Source organism: Falco rusticolus, chromosome 5, assembly GCF_015220075.1.
Source record: "Falco rusticolus isolate bFalRus1 chromosome 5, bFalRus1.pri, whole genome shotgun sequence".
Classification (NCBI taxonomy): Eukaryota; Metazoa; Chordata; class Aves; order Falconiformes; family Falconidae; genus Falco; species Falco rusticolus.
In genome coordinates, this window is record NC_051191.1 from 32233804 (window position 1) to 32257178 (window position 23375).

General features: G+C 44.2%; 1 long non-coding RNA gene across 1 annotated transcript in view; it reads right to left on the reverse strand.

Annotated features, from left to right (window-relative positions):
• Positions 1-13087: 13087 nt before the first annotated feature.
• The window catches only part of LOC119149340, a 35833-nt gene continuing 25545 nt past the window's right edge, over positions 13088-23375 (reverse strand). Inside the window, exons 3-4 of the long non-coding RNA XR_005104660.1 lie at positions 16017-16109; positions 13088-14092 (exon numbers count right to left, since the gene is read on the reverse strand). This is a non-coding gene — a long non-coding RNA (uncharacterized LOC119149340). The remainder of the gene's footprint in view (positions 14093-16016; positions 16110-23375) is intronic.

The window sequence follows — 23375 nt, forward strand, 5'->3', positions numbered from 1 at the left end:
TATTTTTTCAAGCACTTTCTCCAAGGCCTCCTGGAGCAATGAAATGAATCCTAACGGTGTCAGTCAGCACTGGCTTAAGGTCCAAAAGCTTGAAGCTTTCCCGCACTCCCCTGGGAGGCCACAGCGACTTTGCTGGTGAGTGGGCAAAAGGCTGCATTGCTTGTTTGCAAAATGCTGTGACCGCCAAGTCTGATATTGTGGGACTCTGAGGGGACACAAAGGTCTGCCTCAGTCAGAGCTGCTCCATTTTACTCCATTTTGCAAATAAACAAAGTTCTCATTTTCACCCTGAAACGCCAGACTCTACGCCTTTCTCCCATCTCCAGCTGGATTTTTCTTGCCCTGGATGTGACAGCAGTGTAATTTCATAGATGACATACCAAATATGGGTGGGAGGGGAGCGTGAAACTTGGTTTTTTTCAACAGTTGCTTTCTTGTTTCAAAACTGACAGCTGTGAACCAGCGGTTTGCAGACTTACCCTCTCGGTGTGGTGTGGTAGTGAAGGTGCTGTAGGGAAATCAAACAGATCTGCAGGGCCTGTAAAATGCTGCAGCTTGGTATGTGCTTCTAACAACAGCTAAAATAGGCCAATTTGGAACAGGTTTAATCTTTCAGGAAGAAAAGGGAAGCAATTTAAAGCCCAGAAAATAAGATGTAAGTATAAAGATTTCATTCCTCAACAATAAATTGTCCAGTAGGAAACATTTCCCTGACTTTGCTAGCCAATTCTTCAATGCTAAGAAAAAGCTTTGCCTCTTCATTGTGTCTGCACCTCACTGATAGCCAACCAACATGTGATTTAATCACCCTACACCCTTTTAAAATCTTGATTAACTGGTAACAATTAGTTCTGTGCCTGAAATACACCTGAAATTTAATGAACAGAAGGTAGAAGAAGATGTTAGGGAGGAGGTGGCTGGAATCTGCTCTAAGGCTTGCCTGGAGTCGTGACAAAACCAGTTGCTGGCACCTCACCTATGTTAGGGTTCCCATCATTACCCCGCTGAAGGTAGGACGTTTGAAAGATGTTGGTGAAAAATGTCTCTGCTGACACTCTAGGCCCAAGTGGTGAATGCTCAAACACTTGTGTTCCTGTCTTCCTTTACATTAACACAATGCCAGTGGCTCCAATGGACTCGCTTGTGATTTACATTGGCTTGAAGGGGAAGAGGACCTCTCTCCTGGTTCTGGATTTAATTCTACTCCTCATCTACTGAGCAAAGCGGGTTTTGACTTCTCTAAAAGCAGAGCAATGACAGTCAGCCAGGAATATCACCTGGCATCACAGGAGCTGAGGGGCTAGCTTGTGGAAGTAGCATGCAGGAGAAAAGGGAGATGGAGAGGGGGCAGGGGGCAGCCCTGCTGAGCAGGTGTTAAGAAACAGTTGGACAAGTACATTTACTGATTTGAAAATAATTGAGGGTTTTTCTGCTCAGCCTTGCTTGGGACTTCACATTATTTGAGGCTGCTCCTGAGGACATGTCAGAGCATGTTAGCTTGGGACAGCATCAAAACCTGCCCTTCTGCTCCTGCAATACAAGCCTGATGGTCTTGGAGTGACCTTTATCTTGCTGTATGACCGTTGATTTCTAATGTAAGATTCCTCTTCATGTGTGAGGCTGAAATCACATAGATTGGAGCCCATTATGTCTGTAAGACATTTGCAAAAATACTTCAAAAGGCATTAGATAAAAAAATATTTTAAGAGGCTGAGAGAGCAAAAGCTTTTGCAGTCCTCCCAGCATATACAATTAAAGGGGAAAGAACATTTCAGATGCAGTCAGGGAATGTATTTTGCTTTAATCAGATAACTATGCAATGCCCTGCCAGAGCATCTAGGGCTGAGCTCCAGGAGCCTCTGCAGAGGATAAAAGGATTCACTGAGGCGCCAGCCTCCCTCCTCCCCCAGTTAAGAAGTCTCTCCAGATACTTCTTCAAGCTAGTGCAAGCTGCAAAGTCCGGCACAAGCCTGGTGAATTGTTACCTCTGGGGGAAACCAGAGGACAGAAGGAAAGTACCAGCTCACCAGTTTTTTCCTAGCAAAGTCCCTGCCATTTGTTATGCCAGGTAAACATGCCTGTAGCCTCACTTTGGCTTTCTCAAGACATGGAGAGTTTAATTAAGGAGAGTAAAATGAACCTCAGAGGTTTTTAAACCTTCTAAGTCTCTTGAAGCCCAGGAAATCTTGGTCTGCATTATGACTTTGCATAGAAAAATGTTATTTCTGTAATTCTATGCAAAACCAGATCATACTTATTTCCTCTGTTTCCTTTTCAAGGAGGGATTCTGCCTGGTCAAAATTAAAAGGAAAGCCAGAGTCACCACAACAAGAAGCAGAAATCCATCCCTCCCTGAGACATCTGCCCATGCAGGGCTGTGGGGCAGCACCAAGCTGTGTTCAAGGGCAGTTTTGGAGTCAGTCCCCAGTGAGCAGCTGGTTAGGAAGGGGAGGCCCCTCCAAGCCCTACGGAAAAAAAAAAAAACAAACACCAAAACCATTTCAGTATTTTCAGCAAAACAGAGAGGAGGTGAAAAATGCCTGAGTGGATTAAAGCGAAGAGGAGAGCCAGGCCAGGCCCCTGCAGGGGTACACTGACCGCCATGGGGTTCTGAGGTGTTGAGGCACTACTGTGAATGCCTGCACAGCTCTCCGGACCATACAGATCCCAAGGTCACCTGAGGTCGAGGGGAAGGAAGGTCCCTTGACCTTTATCTCCAAAAGGCAGCTATCACTTTATAAGGTGCAGGTGGCTGGGAACAAACCAGCCCAAATCACACATCTCCTACCTGGCATGGTACAGCCTGTCCTCTGCCTTGGGCTCTGCAAGCTCTGACTGCCTGTGCTCAGCACCATTGCCTTTTCTCTGCATCATCTTACCTCCAAACTCCTCTTCAGTGAGGGTAGAGGAAACTTTCAATACTTAAGGAGGGCTTATGGGAAAGACAGGGACAGACTTTTTGGTAGGGCCTGTAGCAACAGGACAAAGAGTAATGGCTTTAAACTGAAAGAGCGTAGGTTTAGATTAGACATTAGGAAGAAATTCTTTCCTGTGAGGGTGGTGAGGCACCGGAACAGGTTGCCCAGAGGAGCTGTGGATGCCCCATCCCTGGAAGTGTTCCAGGCCAGGCTGGATGGGGCTTTGAGCAACCTGGTCTAGTGGAAGGTGTCCCTGCCCACGGCAGGGGGTTGGAACTGGATCATCTTTAAGGTCCCTTCCAACCCAAACCATTCCATGATTCTATGAAACAGAGTATCAGTCTTCCCTAGAGGAGGTCTGCATCCCAATTTCTTCTGCCGTTGCTCCTGCTACCTGCAGCTCAGGGTGCCTGCTTCTCTGGCATGCCTGATGGCATGCTATGGTCCCTCCTCGCGCAGAGCTGCTGCAAACCACCTCCAGCTCAAAGCACTCACCTGCAGCATTGGCATCTCTCTGATACCAGTCCACCCAGGGCTCAGAGGCTCAGGACCATTGGAGGGTGAGGCTACAGCCGGGCATCAAAGTATGTCTGACCCTTCTGGTATGCCCTGTCCTCCCCAGCATGGCCACCAACTTACAGTCTGGCTCTGGTCTCAAGCAGCAGTCAGAAGCAGCTCCTTACACCCCACAAGAAGTACAGGGTTCACTCCCACTTCAGGTCCCCATCTTGCTGAGCTCAGTCCCCTGCAGGGCTGTCGTAGCAGTGTATTTGTGAGGGAAGCACATAAACGTGGATGTGGGCTGCCTCTTGCACTGGTGTGCACTTTGCACCCAGCTAGTGCTACTTGCTGCTACTCGCTGCAACACCCACTCACCAATGTGGGATTCTCCGTGGCACTTAAAGTGACTCTGTACTGGGTGAAATGGAGAGGACTTCGTTATTTCTAGGCAAGATATAAATGACTGTGTACTGGGCAGCCCACAGATGATTGTTTTATGGGTTGTGGAACCTGGGTGGAGGTGAAGGTCTGTATTTTGACAGGGATTCCTCCATATCACATGGTCCCTGTGTTACCACAGCAGCCTGTTTGTGATTAAATGAGACCTGCAGGAGCCCGATATCAAAACCTAAACCACTGCAAAGGCTGAGCCCATCCCTGCTGCAGAACATAAACCACAGCAGAATTGCACAAAAGCATTGCATCACAATTGTTCTGCCTTGTGAGTAATATTAATCATGAGACCTGCTTCCCTGTGAAGTTTTGTGACATTATGGGTCCTCCTCACTGCAGTAGACCTAGGCTGTCCTTCCCATGGCTCTGCTGACCTCTGTTCCCTCCATGGGCAACTTCCCTTAACGTAACCTATTGCCCACCACAACTGACCGCACAGCACAAGTTTGGCAGGAACGGGGTAGTGGATGCCAGACACCTGCAGGGATCAACTGACATGCAGGAAGGTAGGTGCTGTGCCTCAATAAATCTTGAATTGTTGGAATGAAACACAGGGCTACCGGCGTCTTGGGCTATGTCAGATTATGACTGTCAGGGTTACCTGTCACTCAGGTGAAACTGCTTTCAGACCCATCTCAGAACTAGACCATGGAAGGAGACACGGGGAACATTTTCTGACTTAGGTGAGTCCTAAAAACTTGTGTCAGGGTGCAGCAAGGGCTGACTGCTCCCCAGGGAAGGAGAGTTGGGAGGCAGGCATGGTAGCAAAACTGGCAGAAGCAGTGGCCTCAGTGACAAGCAGCCAGGTGGCAGAGCGGCACGTGAGGGTCTGAGCTGGGCCCAGAGGCAGCGAGCAGGGCCAGGTGCAGCCCAGCAATCACCCAGCTCAGCAGCCAGGCTGCTCTGAGGCCAAGCCAGCAAGCCAAGCTAGCAGGTCTGGGTCCAGACCAAGATCACGGATGGAGGTATGAGCCCAGGCACAGCTGCCACCTGGCTGCCACCCAGCCCAGGTGGGACCAGCCATAAAGCAGCTCCCAAGGGAGAGGAGGGGCAAGCCCTCCCCTTTAGCTGTCTTCACTGTAACCCTTATGAGCAAAGGACCTGACCTTGGAGACACCCTGAGGGAGGCTGCTCTCCCAGGCAATGACTTTAACATGCTGTTCGAGTTCAGGTGATTGATGGAAAGGCTAAAATTGACTTAATACTGGAAGATCTCTGCAGAGCCACATAAACACAGATACAAAAGCTCAATCACATTTTCCAAAAGAAATTGGCTTCTGTTGAGCCAGAGTAGATTCCAAGATAAGGAGGGAGGTTAAAATGACTCTATTTAATCCAATAGTGTGATAATGAGACAAAGTGATTCATCACACCTCCATAATGAGAAAGAGATCGTGTACATGCTTGAATCAGCTTTAACATATCACCCTGTAAACTGATCCCATGTTCACGTATATCTACTGGCATTTCTTTAGTCTAATTACTAGGTTTTTTGTGTTAAACCAAAGGGTAAAGGCTGTAATTAAGAGGGAGAGACCATGTTTGTCTTGGGCCCCTGCTTGGCTAAAGGGAGCCTGGCTGAGATTAGTCATAACCAGATAGGAGTAAAAAGAACTTCCCCGTTCAGCAGTACTTCAGACAGAGGACCTTTGCATCAATGACTAGCAGCATGATGAGCTGGATTAAATATCTTTCCAACCAGAGGATCTGTATCATACCGACATAGCACCAGCTGTATCATACCACACAGCCATTCCTGGGATGACAGCAGCAGCCAGTGCTCACTGAATGATAACCCACTCTTGGGGATCAAAGGGAATTTTGCCAAACCACACCTGGCTAAATCTCCCTTCTAGCAAACAGGTTCAGAGTATATCTAGCATTTGCTAGAACTGATGTATTTTTGTTCTTAGTGGGTTATCAGAAAGCTGTATTACAAGAAGTTTGCAAATACCCTCTGAAGGTATTTGAAGCAAAAACCCTCTGAAGCCCAGCACTGAAGAGCCTGATAGCCACACCAGCAGTGCAAATACCTGCCTAACCACAACTGATGATACTCAAGCTCTGTTCTGGTGGGAATTAATTTTCTGAGGTCCTTCCTTTCCTTTCAAGCTGTTTCCTGTCTGCTCACCAGCAATACAGCTTGTTTATAGCAGCCTGAAAATGTGTATGAGATGGGGAAAAAAATGACATTGAAAACACTCTGGAGGACAAGATGCTAAATTAAAACCGATGCTATGAAGGAGGAGAATAATAAAATAAATTCAGAAACCTTTGCAGTAAGAACAGCCAGCCAGCAAGTCAACTACAGCTGAACCAGAATAGAAGCTAGGTCATTCCCATTTCAGCTTAGGAAAATGTGAAGCAACTGTAAGATGATCACAGCTTTGGAAACACTTCTGCAAAGATTGAACAATGTCAGCAAATCCAAGCAGTCAATTACTGAGTATTGCACTGTGATGCTTTTTGATGACAGTCTCCTGAAGCTGTTCACTTGGTCTTCTATGGGATTGCAAGAGCTGGACAGCTCTGTTGTTCATACAGCACTGTACAACAGCTGGAGATGGTGCTGCCTCTGCCTGTTTATATTAAGTGAGGGTGAAACCCTTCGTGTCAAACAGCCTGCATTTCCAAAAGATAGCCCCTTGTATGAACATCTGGTCTCCTCCCATGTTTTCCTGTTATATCACTGGATCATGACATATCCTGATGGGTCCCATCCTTCTCCACACTGCAAACTGGATGAACATCCTAATTAAGTTCCATAAAACGGAAAAGATGTTACAACTTGAGGCAAACCCGTAAATGTGCAGCCTGGAAGGTGGTGCAACTGTTCAGGCACAGCCCTCTGGGACACAACTGCCCTCACCCATCCACCTTGTTTCAGGGGACGATTTGCTTGAGGACTACCCATCCTGTACTAGCTTGTTGGGGCGTGGAGAAGCTTGTCTCCCATGTCCTGTTCACATCCTTTGAAACAGGACTAAAAGGGGCACACAACTATATCGCTTCTATAGGGGCAGTCCCTGCTTTCTTGTCCCAAGTTGGCATTTAGAAATCAGCAATTTGAATAAACAAGAAATATAGAGAAGCTCCTAGAATGGTGGAGAGGGAACTACCCTCATTGCAGCAGTTCTTGAAAAAAGCAATAGAGCATTCATCTGAAAATGAGAGAAGTTTTCAGAGTTTTTCAGTCCAGTCCTTCTCACAATAGAGGACTGTTCCACACAGTACTTTCTCCAGAACATTTGTATGACAGGTAGGTTTTTTTAAATGAATCAAATGAATCTGTGTCAGTCTCCTCTCAGGAGCTTTTGTGCTACATTTGAATTAAGTCCTTGATGCACTCTGCTTGAACTTCCATAAGTAAAGGGTAACAACCCTTTTCTTTTCTTTTTTTCCTGTACCATTGAGTCATTGATTCTATCGGAATTGCAGAATAAAACTTTTGCTAGTTTAGATGAAGTCATGAGTTCTGTTGATGTTTTTTTGTCTATGTCTATGAGTTTTGTCTATGCTCCATAGATCAATTTGAATCCATAAATCACATTTGTGATTTCTGTTTGAGGAGTCACATCTTTCTGTGCTTCCTCTCAAGAGAGTAAAAGTTATACCACGAGTAAATTATCTATATATATATCTGTATATAAAACATTGGAGGTAATTTTTAAACTCTCCATTTAATGAATTCATCATTCAGATTTACCACAATCACCTCCTATTTTTAAGAGTCTGTAACTCAGCCGTGCAATTTCGGTTTGTTATTCAGGGACAGATATTTTTAATTAATATCCTGTTGCATAGTGACACAATTCCAGGAGATTTTAGGGATGAGTGACTCACTTGTATGGGACATCCATCATGCCATGGTATAGACAAAAAAAATCCTACTTGGGATCTGGATTAAATATCACTTGAAAGACATCAGAATTCATATTAAGACATACTACAAGCAGCGAATTTGTTGCACAAACAGCAAAACTATAAAAGGAGCTTGCTTTGATCTTTGCTTCCTAAGGCTTTCAGTTCTGTGAGGCTATCACTTACACAACTCTGAGTGCACTTAAGCCTCTGAGAGTGCCTAAGTCACTTCATGCCATTTTTAGACTATGAAGACAGTGGATATCAAAGGAAGAATCTTACTGGTGCTGTGTGTTGACTATGACATTATATCTGATTAAATGGACGGATTTTCTCTTAGGGATTGGTGAGCAAAGCAAGTTAATCCTTCATGATACTGTGCTGAAGTTAACGAAGTTGCATCAGGAATTAATTTGGTTCAATTTGGTTAAGAAAGTGAACAGGAGTTGACTTTGTACTTCTGGAGGAAAGGTAGGGCAAAAGAAGGGAAAAGAACTGCCTTATCAAAGTAAATTCAGGACAACAGGTATATCTTGAGATGCTGAGAAGATAAACGCCTAAGTAAAATACCTTGGTACCATGCTAGTTAAGCTAAGGTGTCTCATTGCAAGATATTTTTTAATGCCTGCAGTAAATTCTTGTCACATAATATTTTTTTCTTACTGCATTTACCTCAATGAAATTCTGTTCTATCAACATTTTGGCCCCGGAGCCAAGTATGACTAGGGGTATCTACATGTTCATAGCTTCTGAATTTAAACCGTTGAAATGCACATCTGGAATGGGAGCCATACATGTTGAAAATATTTCAGTTGATATGAAACTAAGCAACATTTCTGCTTCGCAACAAAATGCTGTGAGCACATCACTACTGCCATGCCCAAACCCCTATCTGCTGTGGCCAGGAAAAACAGATTAATATCCATACCAACTATGCTGAATTTGAAGAGCTGAGAAAAGTGCTAAATGGGTTTTCTAGCTAACACAGACAGATGGAGTCCACTACCCTACAAAAATACTATTTGACTATTTGCAGGGGTCCTCAAACTACGGCCCGCAGGCTGGATACAGCCCCCCAGGATCCTCAATCCGGCCCCCGGTATTTACAGAACCCCCCCGCCCCAACCCCGCCGGGGGTTGGGGGGGAAACCAAGCAGCCGCAGATGGCTGCCTGCCACTTCATCCGCGCGCCGTCCCCCTGGTTAAAAAGTTTGAGGACCCCTGATTTAGGGCTTGATATTTTTTTCAGGAAGGGAAGCATGGGGAGGCAGAAGTGGTATGGTCTCCAGAAGACCTCTTAACAGCACAGCTAGCAGTGTTCCTCATCATCTATTCAACACCATTCTGTCATGGTTCTTAGGGCACTTCCAGCTGGTTCCTCTTCCAAACCCCTTCTTCAGACAGAACATTAAAAAGGTTTATTTTGGCCCTAAGAAACCTACAGTTCCCAGAAAGTCCTAGACATATGTGCGTCTCTATAATGGGAATCTCAGAGGACAGACAAGTGGGAGCATCCTTCACTACAGAAGTACTGACGTGCTCAAGTTCTGCCAAGCTTTTTCTGCGTGAATAGCTGTCTGATGTCTAAGCAAATAAGCAAGACTGTGAAGCTGAGCAAGGAGCTTTCTCAGCTCCACTTTAACCATCCATCCACAAGTCCTCAGCAGCAGCAAAACTATAGCCACTCAGTTTTGCATCACAAAAGGTCTCACCAGGTGACCTCAAATGGATGGGGGCCTTAGATAACCAAATCTATAATGCCACACTCTAGACCCAAATATGCTCATGACCCAAATATACTTTAACCAAAATGGGTTTCTTTACATGTGTATGTAACTTACAGCCCCGTGTAGAAGGGGTGTAGAAGGACCCTGAGCAGGTCAATGCATTGGTCTGGGGTTCTGGCAAGCACTAGCACTGTCCGACGCTGGAACAAATGCAGTATCTGCTCCTGGGAACGTAGCAAGGCTGACATTAGCTCAGCTACAAGAATGAAACAGGCCTCTGGGTCCAGTCAGCTTGCCAGTGCCTGCTCTCACCCTCCCCCTTTGTAGCCAGGTACATATATTTCTTCAGGCTATGGGCTATGATGCAGTGTATAACCTGTGTGCTGGACATTTATTCTGCTGGATGGGTATTTTAAGGTGCGTAACTGCTGCTTCTTTATGAAAAGCTAATAGCTACTAACCTGACAGTCTTTGGTCTCAGATGATGTCAAAGATACTGGCTGTGCCAAGGATCATACTATGCTGGCTGCCTCCAGGGACAGTCTCTGCCATGTAAGACCCTGTACTCTTTTCCCAACATTACAGAGTGATTATATGGCTTTCATATTCCAAAAAGCAGTGAGTAATCCTGGCTTTCCTTCTTGAGCAAGAAAATAAGTCTATGCATGATAAAAACAGAGGGTTTTTTCCAGTTTCTTAACAAGCAGCTTAAATAACTTAGATGACACTGCCTTAGCACCTCTTTCAGTTTTCCTTACATCTGTCGTGGTTCTACCCAGATAGGAGCTTTTCCAAGTCGCCACAAATGGTCTGAGAGTGGAAATATCTCAATGGCAGGGGAACAAAGACAATAATTTCTATTTCCCCTCGTGGTTTCCATCTTGGAGAGAAAGATGCCATTCCCCACATTCTCTGCAAAATTTAAAATTGTCTCTACATGTTTTCAAAAACTTTCAGCTTTTGAGAATTTTCAGAGAGCGTTTTCCTTGATAGCTCTTGACTTTCCTTCCACAAAGCTATCAGCCTGTACATGACAGAACAAATAGTGTCAGTGTGGGTTAACATCATGCTTCAAAACTGCAGCTCCTGTCGCATTGCTCCATGACTATGTCTAACTGAACTTGTAATTCACTGCTGGAAGCAAAAATTGTCCATTCAGTTATTTGCACACAAAGAGCTGTTGGTGTGAGCAAGGAAGAGAAAAGCTTATAGAAAGGACATTAAAAAAATTCATCTTTTTGTTCTCTGTGAAAACTAGACATTTTGTTAAAAAGAATGAATGAAACGCGCTGAAGAGTGAATGAATGCTAGAAATGTATGTTAAAATACATTTATAATAGAGATGGTGGTGGTTCAGGAAGGTTTGCTGTTTCCTGGGTTTGGTCACATATCAGTAGCCAATAAATCTGCTACCCAATACTGGATTTTTGTAAAACTGTATTAGCTAACTCTGTGTTGATTGGACAAACTGTCCTTTTCTGGGCAATACCGTATGCCCTCTACAAAAGGAAAGACACAAGTCTCTGCCTCCTCTAAGTAGCTGCATTTATTGCTTGTGTAAAAAGCATCCTGGGACTTTGTACTGGAAGAGAGTCCCATTACTTGATACACACATCTGAAAACACAATTCTTACCCTGAAAATTTAATTCAAGGTAAAGTCTATTCAGAGCATCACCAATAACCTACAACTCCTACAGCTAAGGAAACTGCACTGGCATAGACATGCTCCCTTCCAATCACTAGACCAACTGTAAGTAAATAATCACAAAAAGTGCTTACAGGGCCTTGAGTGATTTAATAGAGGAAGAAGCAGTAAGTCAAAATCGTATAAGGAGCACATACATAATTCTACTTTCTTTGAATCTGATTGGCACTTAGGTTTACAGACCCTTAGCTTTCAGAGGCTAGGTCTGGGTAGCAGGTATGAATCTCACTTCAAAACAACACTAATTCCACCAGTCTTGATCTGGTGAACATAAAAGAGGAATGTTCCCTAGAGTTTCTAGAAGTTCCCAGCCCATAAAGGAAATATGCATTGACGTGGACTTCAGAAAGACTGAAATGACTGTAAAGGTACCAGTAAGTTGATGCAAAAATCAATTTATTTTAATCTAATTTTAAATCATAATTGTACTGCCACAATAGTTTTGTTTTGATGGCTTAAACACACATTTCTGCAGCATGACACATTCTCATTTTCACAATATACTCTATTTGATTTAACTTTACTGAATTTGAAACAATTGTTGGGTGGCATTGACAATACGCTTTGAAAACTATTTTGATTTAAAGCTTAAGTTATTCTCTCATTTTCTTTCTGGGTTAAGGTCATTAATTTTACCTAAGCATACCTGAATGTTTCCCTTCTTAATTAGGTACAGATGCTAACCATGAAATTCTGCTAGGCTGAGCCCCACAAAGAGCATATGCAGTCCATGTCACAGCACTGGGGACCCCACAGTAGAGGGGGTGAGCTCTTCAGTGCTGGTTACTGGTGCACATCTGAGCAGAGACACCATTACCTTCTGGCCTACTGGACCTGCTGAAAAGAAATAGTTGAAGAAGTTTTGTGCAATAAAATATTTTAAGAATATCCCTACTGCAAAGTTAAAAGGAGACTAAGAGGAGGAGAACTCAGCACCCACAGTGTATAGAGCAGGGTCCCACAGCACCCAGGCTTTTCCTCCGAGCAGCCTACGCATCCTGATGGGCCATGGTGGTTTCTTGGACAGCCCACACTGCCCAGCTCCCTTCCTCCAGACCGTCATCCTGCCAGTCTGAAGTGGACATTCACATGGCGATGTCTATCCCACCCTAGCCACAGGCCCTGACAAACAACGCCCTGATGCAAGCACTCCTAGAAGAGCTGTGGCTCTGAAGGTGCTGAACACGTGAGCCAGCCCTCTCCCTTTGTGAGCTTCCCCAGGCTCTGCTGAATCTGAATATCCAGCCAACAGCTCCAGCAAGGGAGGTGAGGAGTGCCCCATGTCTTTCCTCAGCCACCTGCACCTGAGCAGGGAGGGTGGTTGGTCAACATCTCTCCCTCCGAGGTGTTTCTTAAATTACTTAACACATATTTGCATTCACATGACATCTAATGCAATTCAGAGGCCTTAGAGCACGATTTAGGGCTGAATTCATAAGCCCTAGGAAAAAGCAGCAGCCCAGAAACTCAGCTGTATGGGGGTCTCATTGCTTCTGACATACCCCTCACAGGCAAATGACCTTCGCCATATTGTGACGTCCAATAGAAAAGGAACGGTAATAAAATTTCTCACTTTATCTTTAAAAACAGTCAGTCTAATCTGATCTGGCAGGGAAAATTACTTTCAATCATATAGTGAACACTGCTACAGAGCAGACTTACTCGGGTGATTTGTCTGTGTATTCCTGTACCTTAACGTGCCTCGGTTTCTTTTAAAGCTTAACCTTCAGGCTGTGATCTGGTTAATCCTTAGTTTGAGCCTAATCGCAACATTCTCGTAATGTTTGTTAGCTTCACAAGCACATTTCAATTACCTCAGGTTTAGCAGTTTCTTTCCTTCCCTGGAAAATACGTGAGCTCAGTTGTTCCAGAACATGAAACATTTCTCTTTCTGCGAATTTTTAGCCTGTGTTACGTTAGCAATTGAACTTTCCCTCAGCAACAAAACCATAATAAACGCTGTTTCCATTGAACAAAAGGAAAATCAGAGTAGAGTCTGCTTAGCTTCCTTTGCCTGTGAACTAATGAACACAGACCGTAAATGACTGTCTGCAAGATCTGTCTCTGTGAAAGGAATATACACTGCCGGAGAAAATGAGATTGCAAGAAAGAGGGAAGCTGGAGGATTAATAATTACAGGAAAGGAAACTCATTTAGGAGCCTAATATGATCATTACGTAACTAAGCTTTGTTCAAGACCGTTCAGATGATAAAGTGGTATAAACTCAGAATCAGCTAATGACTTGCTTGAAATGCTTTAGAAGCTAAAGGTTTCTTTTAGCGTGAGCCTTGACCAAACCTAGATCAAGGTGACTGTTACTATTAACTGATTATTATTAAATGTCTTCTGTACATCAGGAGTGCTTTCCTTTCCCGAGAAAGGAAAAAGGCTCTTGTCTTGCTGAGGTAGGTAAGTGTCCTTATTTGTTCACTCCTCCAGTGACATGGGTGAGTCTCAGCTAGTTCTGCACTTCAGGGAGACTTCTCCAACTAAGGTGAGTAAAGACAAGAAGGAAGGAATAGCAGCCTCCTTACTGCTCATCCAAAACCACCTTGTAACAGTCAGCTAGCAACATGCAGAGGCCTTAGGCCAGAATGTCCAGCCCAGACCTCAGCCATAATCCACATTATCCCCCACCTACCTCAGGAATCTAATTTGCTTCTGTGTCCCAGCAGGTGGGTGGGTGTCAGGCTGCCTATCTTCTGCTAGATGGCAGCAAAGCCAAGAAACCTGTCACTTCACCGTTGGTCTTGCCATCATTGATGCTCATGGGTTTCCTGGTCTTCCTTCCTGGTAATCCTTTCTGGTAAAAGAAAGTAGCCTCATCCATCTTTTCATGGACCATTTCATGCTACGCCAGACGTACAGCTGTTCATATTTCCACATATCCTTCCTTTCTTCGTGATGGAAATGAACTCATTCAACCTCAATACAGAAGAACAGAAGAACATAGGGAAATGGAGGCATGAACAATAACCGTACGCTTATTTACCATTAGCACAGGGACGATACATCCACACATAAATCACAGCAACGTTGAACTACGCTAAGAGTTGACAGCTCTGGCTTATTTCCATGGCACTGCAGTTTCTTTTGCCGAAAAGACAGAAAAAATACATTACCAATCAACTTGGGACAAAGTCTGATTTCATTTTCATTGGTGGAAAACTGAGGTTCGGCACTATATATGATTTCTAGTCAGGCTTTTATGAGCAGTCACACTTTTTCAATAGCTGTCCTCAAGACTTCTGTTGCTTCACTGTGCTAGAGAGATCTCCTGTAGCATACTAAACTACAGCATAAGAAGCAGAGGTACATCAGTTGCGTATTTTCATCTGGAAGCTCAGAAAAGACGCTTACAACAATACCTGCCTATGTCTTCCAGAGATTCGGCTCAAAATAAACTTACAAAATTCAATCCTACTTAATTTTAACGGCACCCCCAGGTCCAGATAGGATTCTGCTGTTTGCCTGGGAAATTAGGTGCTCTAGATTATATGACTAAAGGGACGATTGAAAAAAATCACCTTATAGTTGCTTGGAGCAACAAATCCTACCAGTGCATGCAAAAAAATTTCATCTCTAGTGTAGTAGTTTTGTAAAAATGAACATAATTTATTCCTTAATTGCTATAAATGATTAGGCACTTACAGACAGTGGACAGCCAGTGACCATGTAGAATTATAAAGACATTTAGTAGCAGATAACAGCTATGTGTAAAGACTGATGTGAATGATGTATTTATTTACGGGACAGTTACTGCAGCCCCCAGCTGGTGAGTTGGATGCAAAGGGTAAGATGCCCTCTTGATCTCATAAACTTCAGAGTCGTTAAACTAATAACCATATTTAAGTCTTCAAAGCACTTTGTAAACATTAACTAATAAATCTTCACTACATATCTGTGAGGAAGACATTTCATAGATGAAGATAGGCACAAAGAGATGCGATGATTTATCCAAGGTCACAGGCACAGTCAACATTAACAGAGATTACAGTTACTGAATGTGTTCATTAGACCACATTCACATTGGGAACAGTGTCTTAAATATTTCATTAAAAAATACATTGCACACCCTTCTCAGCCAAAGCAGAACAGTGCTGCAGCTGCGACAAATGTCTCGTCCAGAAACAAAATGACCTTGTGAAGGGTCATCTCCTCCACCCCTTGTCTAATATGTCATTCTGTCTGCCTGGTTTATTCCCATAGTATCTAATATAAAGAGAAATTAAAGTACAGTGCAATTACCTCCCCAGTTTTCCACAACTTCACTTATTTTTGATGAGTGCTTTATATACTAAATAGGAGGATTGCTTGAGAAAAATTGCTTTCACAGGTGCAGCTAGTTTCTCAGGTGCCATAGGTAACCATCTTAATGCAGCTCTGGCTGAAGGATAGGTAAAAAAGATTAAAATTATATGCCTGCTCTTCAAATTCACAGTTGGAACCAGCTACACATTTACAGGGTGATAAATTCACTAGGCCAAACTCACAGGAGGGCCAGATACCAAGGACAAATGCAACTGCACCAGCCGAAGAGATGACTGCTCTTCGTTTGCTGCAAACTGCTCATCCCTGTTCTCCCCTGCTCCTCAGGGGAGCATCTCCCCAAGCACCTCTGTCAGTCTAAACAGCTCCATTCATAGGCGTTGGCTAATTCAGCTCATGTGGACTGAACCGAGGAAGGGAGTTTCATGAGTAGCCCTACTAGCACATCTGAGCAAAGAGGAATTTTTTGCAGCCCAGCAGGAAAAAAAAAAAAGGAGCAGCTAATGTCCTTTTCCACTGTTGCACCTGTTTGCAATGCACATTTTCTTGCACACTGGGACAACACATCAATGTCACTTACATGTTCAGTTACCAGGTACAAGGGGTGCTTCATTCCTACTCCTACTTCCACTCCATCATCACACCAGTTCCATTATATACTCCTGTCATTCCCCTACAAACAGGCCAGATGATGATGAGAAAGCAAGAAACATTACACAGGGTGGTGTATCAGAGCACCTCAGTCATGGCAGTCACTTCCAGGGTTAAAATACTTCATCTTAGAGGTAGGTACAGCCTGTTGGCACATTTTACTACAGCTTCAGCTCCTTGATGATCAGAGTTTGGGAAGCAGATGAAGGCCACCTGGGATGACATACAGGGGTTTAACCCACACCTCTCCTGTGAGGTGCATACTTACAGCACTGCTCAGCTTTTACTTTCCCTTGTTCAGGATCTCCATCTCAATACTGTCTTTGCAATCTGTCACTGATATATGTACCTCATCACATCTTGCCTTGTTAATTCATTCTCCCCTGAAGGAAAAGGTGGATGTCCATTCTATTTTACTTCATCCTTTCACTTCTTAAAAATTTTCCTTTCCTGTCTGTAGTGGAAACTGGTTTTGTTTCCTTGTTTCATTTTCTTACCTTGCTTTTGCTGTATGCTAGACTGTAACCTGTTTTCCTCCAACTGTAGTTAAGGTAGATAGAGCCTTGAAGGGAGAAATTAGTTTGAACGTTGGCAAAAATAGTGCAGGGATAACTCTGAAACAAAAGAGACATCTATATGCCTACTTGGAACATCTGTAAACCATAAGGTGGCTATAATAAACCTTCCTTCTCTTACCCTCCCAAACTATGTTCCAACCTGTTCACTTTTTGGTGCTCATTGAACTATAGCAGAAGTAAAACTGGAGATCTATGCCGAAAAATGAATTTTTGTTTCAGGCAAGAAGATTTTAATGTCTTTTCATAGTAAAGCAACATCAGCTCATTTCTTACCAAAGCAGACATCCGTTCTTTCCATTAACTTCTGCATGTTCTGCCTCAGGTGTATGATTTATATAGGGCCAAAGTTGGATGAGTTTATTTATCCAAATAATCCTATTAACAACAGCAGGGAGTCCAAAGGCTGGTAAGCAAAATAACCCACTTGTTGAAATGTTTGGACCAAGTAAGAGAAAATTAGTCCCATCTGTTTTTTCTGTATTCTTACAGCAGAATGAATAGCTATGCAGGAGAATACATTTCTGGTGTATTTTAAAATCATCATAGTAAAGTAAGAGGCCATTTTCAGACAATAGAAAAAAAGATTTCTGGAAATGAATACTATACCAGATGCCTAGCTTTTAGCAGTAGAGCATGGAGATTCAGTTTGACAGGACCATTACTGAGCAGTAGGTGTGCTACACTTGAAAAAATTGAGTTCTCTTTTTCTGTGCAGTTTCTAAGCGCCTGTTATTACAGATACTGGCACGGTGGCAGATTGCGTCTCTTAAATAAGTTTAATTATATTTAATGGTGCTTTATGTCAGACATTACAAGCTGGGAATGAAGGGAATGCCTGGGAATGAAGACAGTTGCCAGGCTTGGAGAAGAGAGAGTGATAGGGAGCTGAGAAGCATTTGTAATTTGGGAATTACTTCAGAATGGGATCAGTCACTGCTCATTCTAAGTGATTCTTTTTTTTTTTTTTTGTCCGGTTTGTGACCAATTACATAAAATAGAATATTATTTCCTATATATGCATTTCTACTAAGAAGAAGAATAATTGGGAAAATGCCAGAGGAAGAAGAAAACAATTGCCAAGTCACCCATCCGAACAACTGAAGCATCACAGATCCTATTACAGTTTATAGCAATTGGGATTAAAAATACCACAGGACAGCCTCCTGCCATCCTTTTACAGACAAATCTTCTGGGCTCTTCCATAGCAGTGACTGCCAGATTAGGCCTTTAGCACTGATTTCCAAGGAGACCTTTGTTAAGATGCAGTCTTGACAGGTGGGGTTCAATGCCCCCATCACCTTGAATAGGCCCTTTGACACTGTAAATATTTTGGATCAACATCATCATCTATGGGTTAAGAAGGGCTGGAGAACTTATTTCTTTTTAAGCCCAATAAGTTTCCAAACCATTTTCCAGAACCAGCCTGAGCAACCAGCATCCAAATTGTAGCTTTGCGTTACATCTTTCTGCCTTCTTTCTTTTTTGAAGTTGATAGCCTCTAAGCTATTAATCTGTTCCACCTTCCTGACAGCTACAATTTGCTAGTGTACCTTCTCCCATAAAATGTGACCCACTAATGCTGTTGGTAGGTAACTGTGAGGGAGAGGGGCTTCAAGCCACTTGCTCCCCACTGTCCCACAGATACTCTGGCTGTGTCAATGTCTCCTTGGGGACTGGAGTGTCTGAGGATGCACGGAGGTCCTGTACACCCCCATTCGTATCACACCATGTGCGGTAGTGCTGTGTGATGCGGGGGCATCACATAGAGTGTGGCTGCCAAGCTGATGCTTTCCAGGTCCTGCCAGTCCCCCTGGAAATGGCCTGCATCTGGTCAAGCTGGGCACACTTCCCAGTCTGACCAGACAGACCTGGTGTCCAGACAGGCTGCTGGCCATCACTCAGACTCAGTGCCAGTGAAGATATAGAATCATATAGAATCGTTTAGGCTGGAAAAGGCCTTTATGACCATCAAGTCCAACCATTCACCTAGCACTGCCAAGTCTACCACTAAACCATGTCCACAAGTGCCACATCTAAATGTCTTATGAATACCTCCAGGGATGGTGATTCCAGCACCTCCCTGGGCAGCCTGTTCCAACGCTTGACCACTCTTTCAGTGAAATTTTTTTCCCAATACCCAATCTAAACCTCCCCTGGCACAACGTTCCATTTCCTCTTGTTCTGTCACTTGTCATCTGGGAGACCGACCCCCACCTGGCTACAACCTCCTTTCAGGCAGCTGTAGAGAGCAATAAGGTCCTAGGCCTCCTCCTCTCCAGGAGGAACAACCCCAGTTCCCTCAGCTGCTCCTCATCAAACTTGTGCTCCAGACCCCTCACCGGCCTCGCTGCCCGTCTCTGGACACACTCCAGCACCTCAGTGTCTTTGTTGTGGTGAGGGGCCCAAACCTGAACCCAGTATTCGAGGTGCAGCCTCCCTGGTGCCGAATACAGGGGGACAATCACTGCCCTTGTCCTGCTGGCCACGCTGTTTCTGATACAAGCCAGGATGCTGCTGGCCATCTTAGCTGCCTGGGCACACTGCTGGCTCATGTCCAGCTGGCTGTCAGCCAGCACCCGAAGGTCCTTTCCTGCCGGGCAGCTTTCCAGCCACTCTGCCCCAAGCCTGTAGCATTGCATGAGGCTGTTGTGACCCAAGTGCAGGACTGACACTTTACCTTGTTGAACCTCATACAACTGGCCTTGGCCCATTGGTCCAGCCTGTCCAGATCCCTCTGTCTTACTACCCTCAAGCAGATCAACACTCCTGCCCAACTTGGTGCCATCTACAAACATACTAAGGGTGACTCAATCCCCTCATTCAGATCTGATATAAAACAGAGCTGTCCCCAGTCCGGAGCCCTGAGGAACGCCACTTGTGACCAGCCACTAGCTGGATGTGACTCCATTCACCACCACTCTTTGGGCTCGGCCATCCAGACAGATTTTTAATCAGTGAAGAAGAGTACGCCCATCCAAGGCACGAGCAGCCAGTTTCTCCAGGAGAATGCCATGGGAAACGGTGCCAAAGGCTTTACTAAATCTAGGTAGACACATCCACAGTCTTTCCCTCATCCACTAAGTGGGTCATCATGTTGTAGAAGGAGATCAGGTTCATCAAGCAGGACCTACCTTTCATAAACCCATGCTGGCTGGGCCTGATCCCCCACTTGTCCTGCACGTGCCGTGTGATGACACTGGAGATGATCTGCTCCATAACCTTCCCTGACACTGAGGTCAGGCTTCCAGGTTTGTAGGTTCCCAGATATTCCTCCCTGCCCTTCTTGTAGATGGGCATCACATTGGCTAGCCTTCAGTCTTCTGCTAAGAAAAATAGGTTTTGTGCAGGGGCCATGCTAGTCTTCTCTGCACTATTCAGATTGTAGTATGTATGCTGCCAAAGTGAGTACCTCATGCAGAACAAGCAAAAAGCAAAACAAATGGAAAATCCTAGCCCTGAAATATTCCTGAGTGCCAGGCATTAGCACACTGCTCACTTTCTAGAAAACCTCTGAGTGGCTTGTAAGAAAATCCCACAAACCAGCACAGAGCAAAAACTCCTCACCATTTCTGCTCACCTCCACAGATGTTTCCTTCTTGTGCACAGGCACATGGGTGTCCTTGGGAATTAAACCATGCTCTGTTCTTCTCTGGGAAACAAGATAGTTATCTATTTATGAAAGAGGAAAAATGCACTTCAAAGTCGTACGGAAACACTAGACTACACAGTCACTGTTGCTGCTGTAATCCCATCAGGCAGGGTCCCCTGTGCTAGCCTGGATTGGATCAGCCCTGCCCTGGCTGCTGGAAGCTATATGGCTGCTCCAGGTTTCTTGTGTTTTATGGCTGAAAGGTCAGATGCTGCACTAGGCAGCACCACCTAGGCATTTACAGCCTTCCCCATCACTCCACAGCCTGGCTGGCTATCCACATGGCTTGAGAGCACATTCCCTGCAGAGCTCTTCTGAGTACTGCAACAGTTAACTATCTCTGCACAACTTACTTCTGTCTAGATGAACCAAGAATTTTTATTTTTTTATATAATTTACATCCTCCAGACGATTTCCAATGAGATGCACTCCATTCCATGTGTGGCCAGACTTACACAGACATCTGAGTCATCCCTGATTAATCAGATGCCTTGAGCCCCTAGAAGGTTTGGATCCCTCAGGACCATGTGGAAAGTTTCAGGATTGTTACACTGCAAAATAACGTAATAACAATCTACTGAAAGGCAAAAATTGAGTTAATTCAATTAACTGATTGGGATTTTCCACTTTGTCTAAATTTGCCTTTTTGTTTACACAAATGGGTAACATGTCCAATAGACGCACAATGAAAGGAAGAAGGATTTCCTATGCTTAAAGATACTTTTATACAGACACACAGTGTACACTTTGAAACAAGGACAGAAGGAAACTAACAGCCAGCATGTGCTCGCAACTTCAAACAAGTGGGTAGCTGTACGAAACAAATGGTAAATGTGTATTCTGACATCTGAACAGGAAAGGCAGCATCTTTTATGGGTACTAACATATTTATTTCATAGGAACAACTCTTGAGGCTTGGGATGTGTTTTGCAGGCTCACAGCAGGAAAGAGGATTTCCAGGATGCAGGCAACCTTCTTTAACACTTCAGGAGCCACAGCACGGTCCAGCCCTGGCCCAGGGAAGGTGCACAGTACAGAAAGATTGGCAATTTCTGATGGTAACTGAGGCAAGCTAAAAGCAAAAGAAACAACACTCACCTGGAATCAGCACTATTGACTGGGCTTTTTGGCACCTCTTTTAAACACCTGGAGAGGCAGGAATCCAGGCTACAGTTATAAAAAACTTTTCCTGATGTTAAAGATTGTCTTTGCAGTGCCTCTTTCTGTTTCCATCCATACAACATCCATACAACAGATACTTAAAGTATGGCAGAACTAGTATGCCCAGAAAAAGTCCTGGTGAGGGCAGTAAATGGCAGGGGAGATATCACTATGTTCTTTGGAACGCGAGAAGGCAGAGGAAAAGGCAGTGCCATCTTTCAGAAGTGTTTGGGAATGTCTTACTTGGTGCCAGGAAATAACATGATTGAATCAGACCTCAAACACAGCAGCTGAGATCCGAGAGGGGTCCAGATGATCTCCCGGTAAAGAAACATTCAGCAGGAGGCAATCCAACAGGGCTAAGGAAACATTAAATGCTATCCTCAACACAGTTAACACGCAGCAGCACCTGCATGCAAAATGATGCACTGAAGAATGTTACCCTAACCATCCCATACCCCTTCTGGAAGAGCTCAGCTGACAGGAGGCACAGGGAACAGCCCATCAGCTCATGCTTGCCTGCCTCTCCAGTGGGACTGGATCATCCAGGAGTGGAGGAAAGCATAAGTAAAAGAGAGAGGTGGGGAGACAGGAAGACCGATTAAGTGTTATCAGATCTCTACAGCAGGTCTTCTTCCTAGATTTATGTTTCAGAGTTTCAAACAGCTAGCAACGGAGTAACAGTTGTTGTACATGGCTGTACAAAGAAGCTCACGGAAATCTTGGAAGTCTGTCTCCTCAATATGTGCAGACCAACACAACAAACCATACTGCTCCCACAGCAGATCTGATGCCTCCAAGAAGGAAAGAGAAGGAAGAAAATGGAGGGAGGACAGCTGCAGCATGTTGACAGTATTTAGCTGTTGTGCTGGCTCACTTGTGGAACTATTTCTCATGTTCAGACCTTGCCCTTAGCTGATCTCTTGTCTGTCCACAGCAGAGTCACCGAGGTTAATGACTCTCTTGTTTTCTCTGCAGTATCCCCTGGAATGTCTGGGCAGTGTATATCAGCAATTTGTCAGCCCCAGGCTGACACACCACACCAAATAATTCAGCCAACAGAACTAACTACTGCTTGTAAGCTTTACATAGACAAAATATCTAGATCCTGACTTTCAGGCTGATAAACAAACAGAAAGTTTTCGAGTGCCTACATTAGTCACCCAAGGCTTCCTTAGCATCCAGAGAGAGACCGGCACCCAGAAAGAGTAATTCAGGTTGTAGGAGGACTAAATTGCGTTCCCGAGTTCCTCATCTAGAGGAATAAGAGAGTTTAAGACAATGAGACTCTTAATCTAGGTGCCTCATTAAGTGCCTATGATGTGATGGAATGAATTTGGGAGAAAGTGTTCATGCCACTGCAAAAACAGAACCCTGGGAGAGTTGCTTCTGTGTTTTTATTTGGAGATAGGCTAGCTCATCATTTTCCCACGAGCCTTTGATCTCACCCCAGTGGCTCTGCTTAAGTCACTAATCCCCAAAAGCACAAAGCATTCCATTTTCAATTTAGAAAGAGTAGGTATATAGATGAGTATACCAAAAGGGTTTGGGGAAACAAGAGCAAGATGGAGAATATAATCTCAAAACCCTGTCCTCAGCAAGCAATATGCTTCTTTCTCCTCTTACATCATTCAGAGGAGAATATCAGACTTTCTGCTGTTGCTGTAAAGGTGGAGTGTTTAACAAGGCATGCTGTCCTCTTCCCTGAGGACAGCTGCAATACACAAAGTGCATTTTAAGAAATCATTTCTTTTATTAACTGCAATTATACAGGCCAGGAATGAAAACAAGAAAGAACTATTACCCAGTCCCTACCAGCTATCAAGATTCATAATAACTAGCATCATTTTACTAAGCTATGAAGAAAATACTTTTAAGCCAGGCAGAACTATCCAGGCTA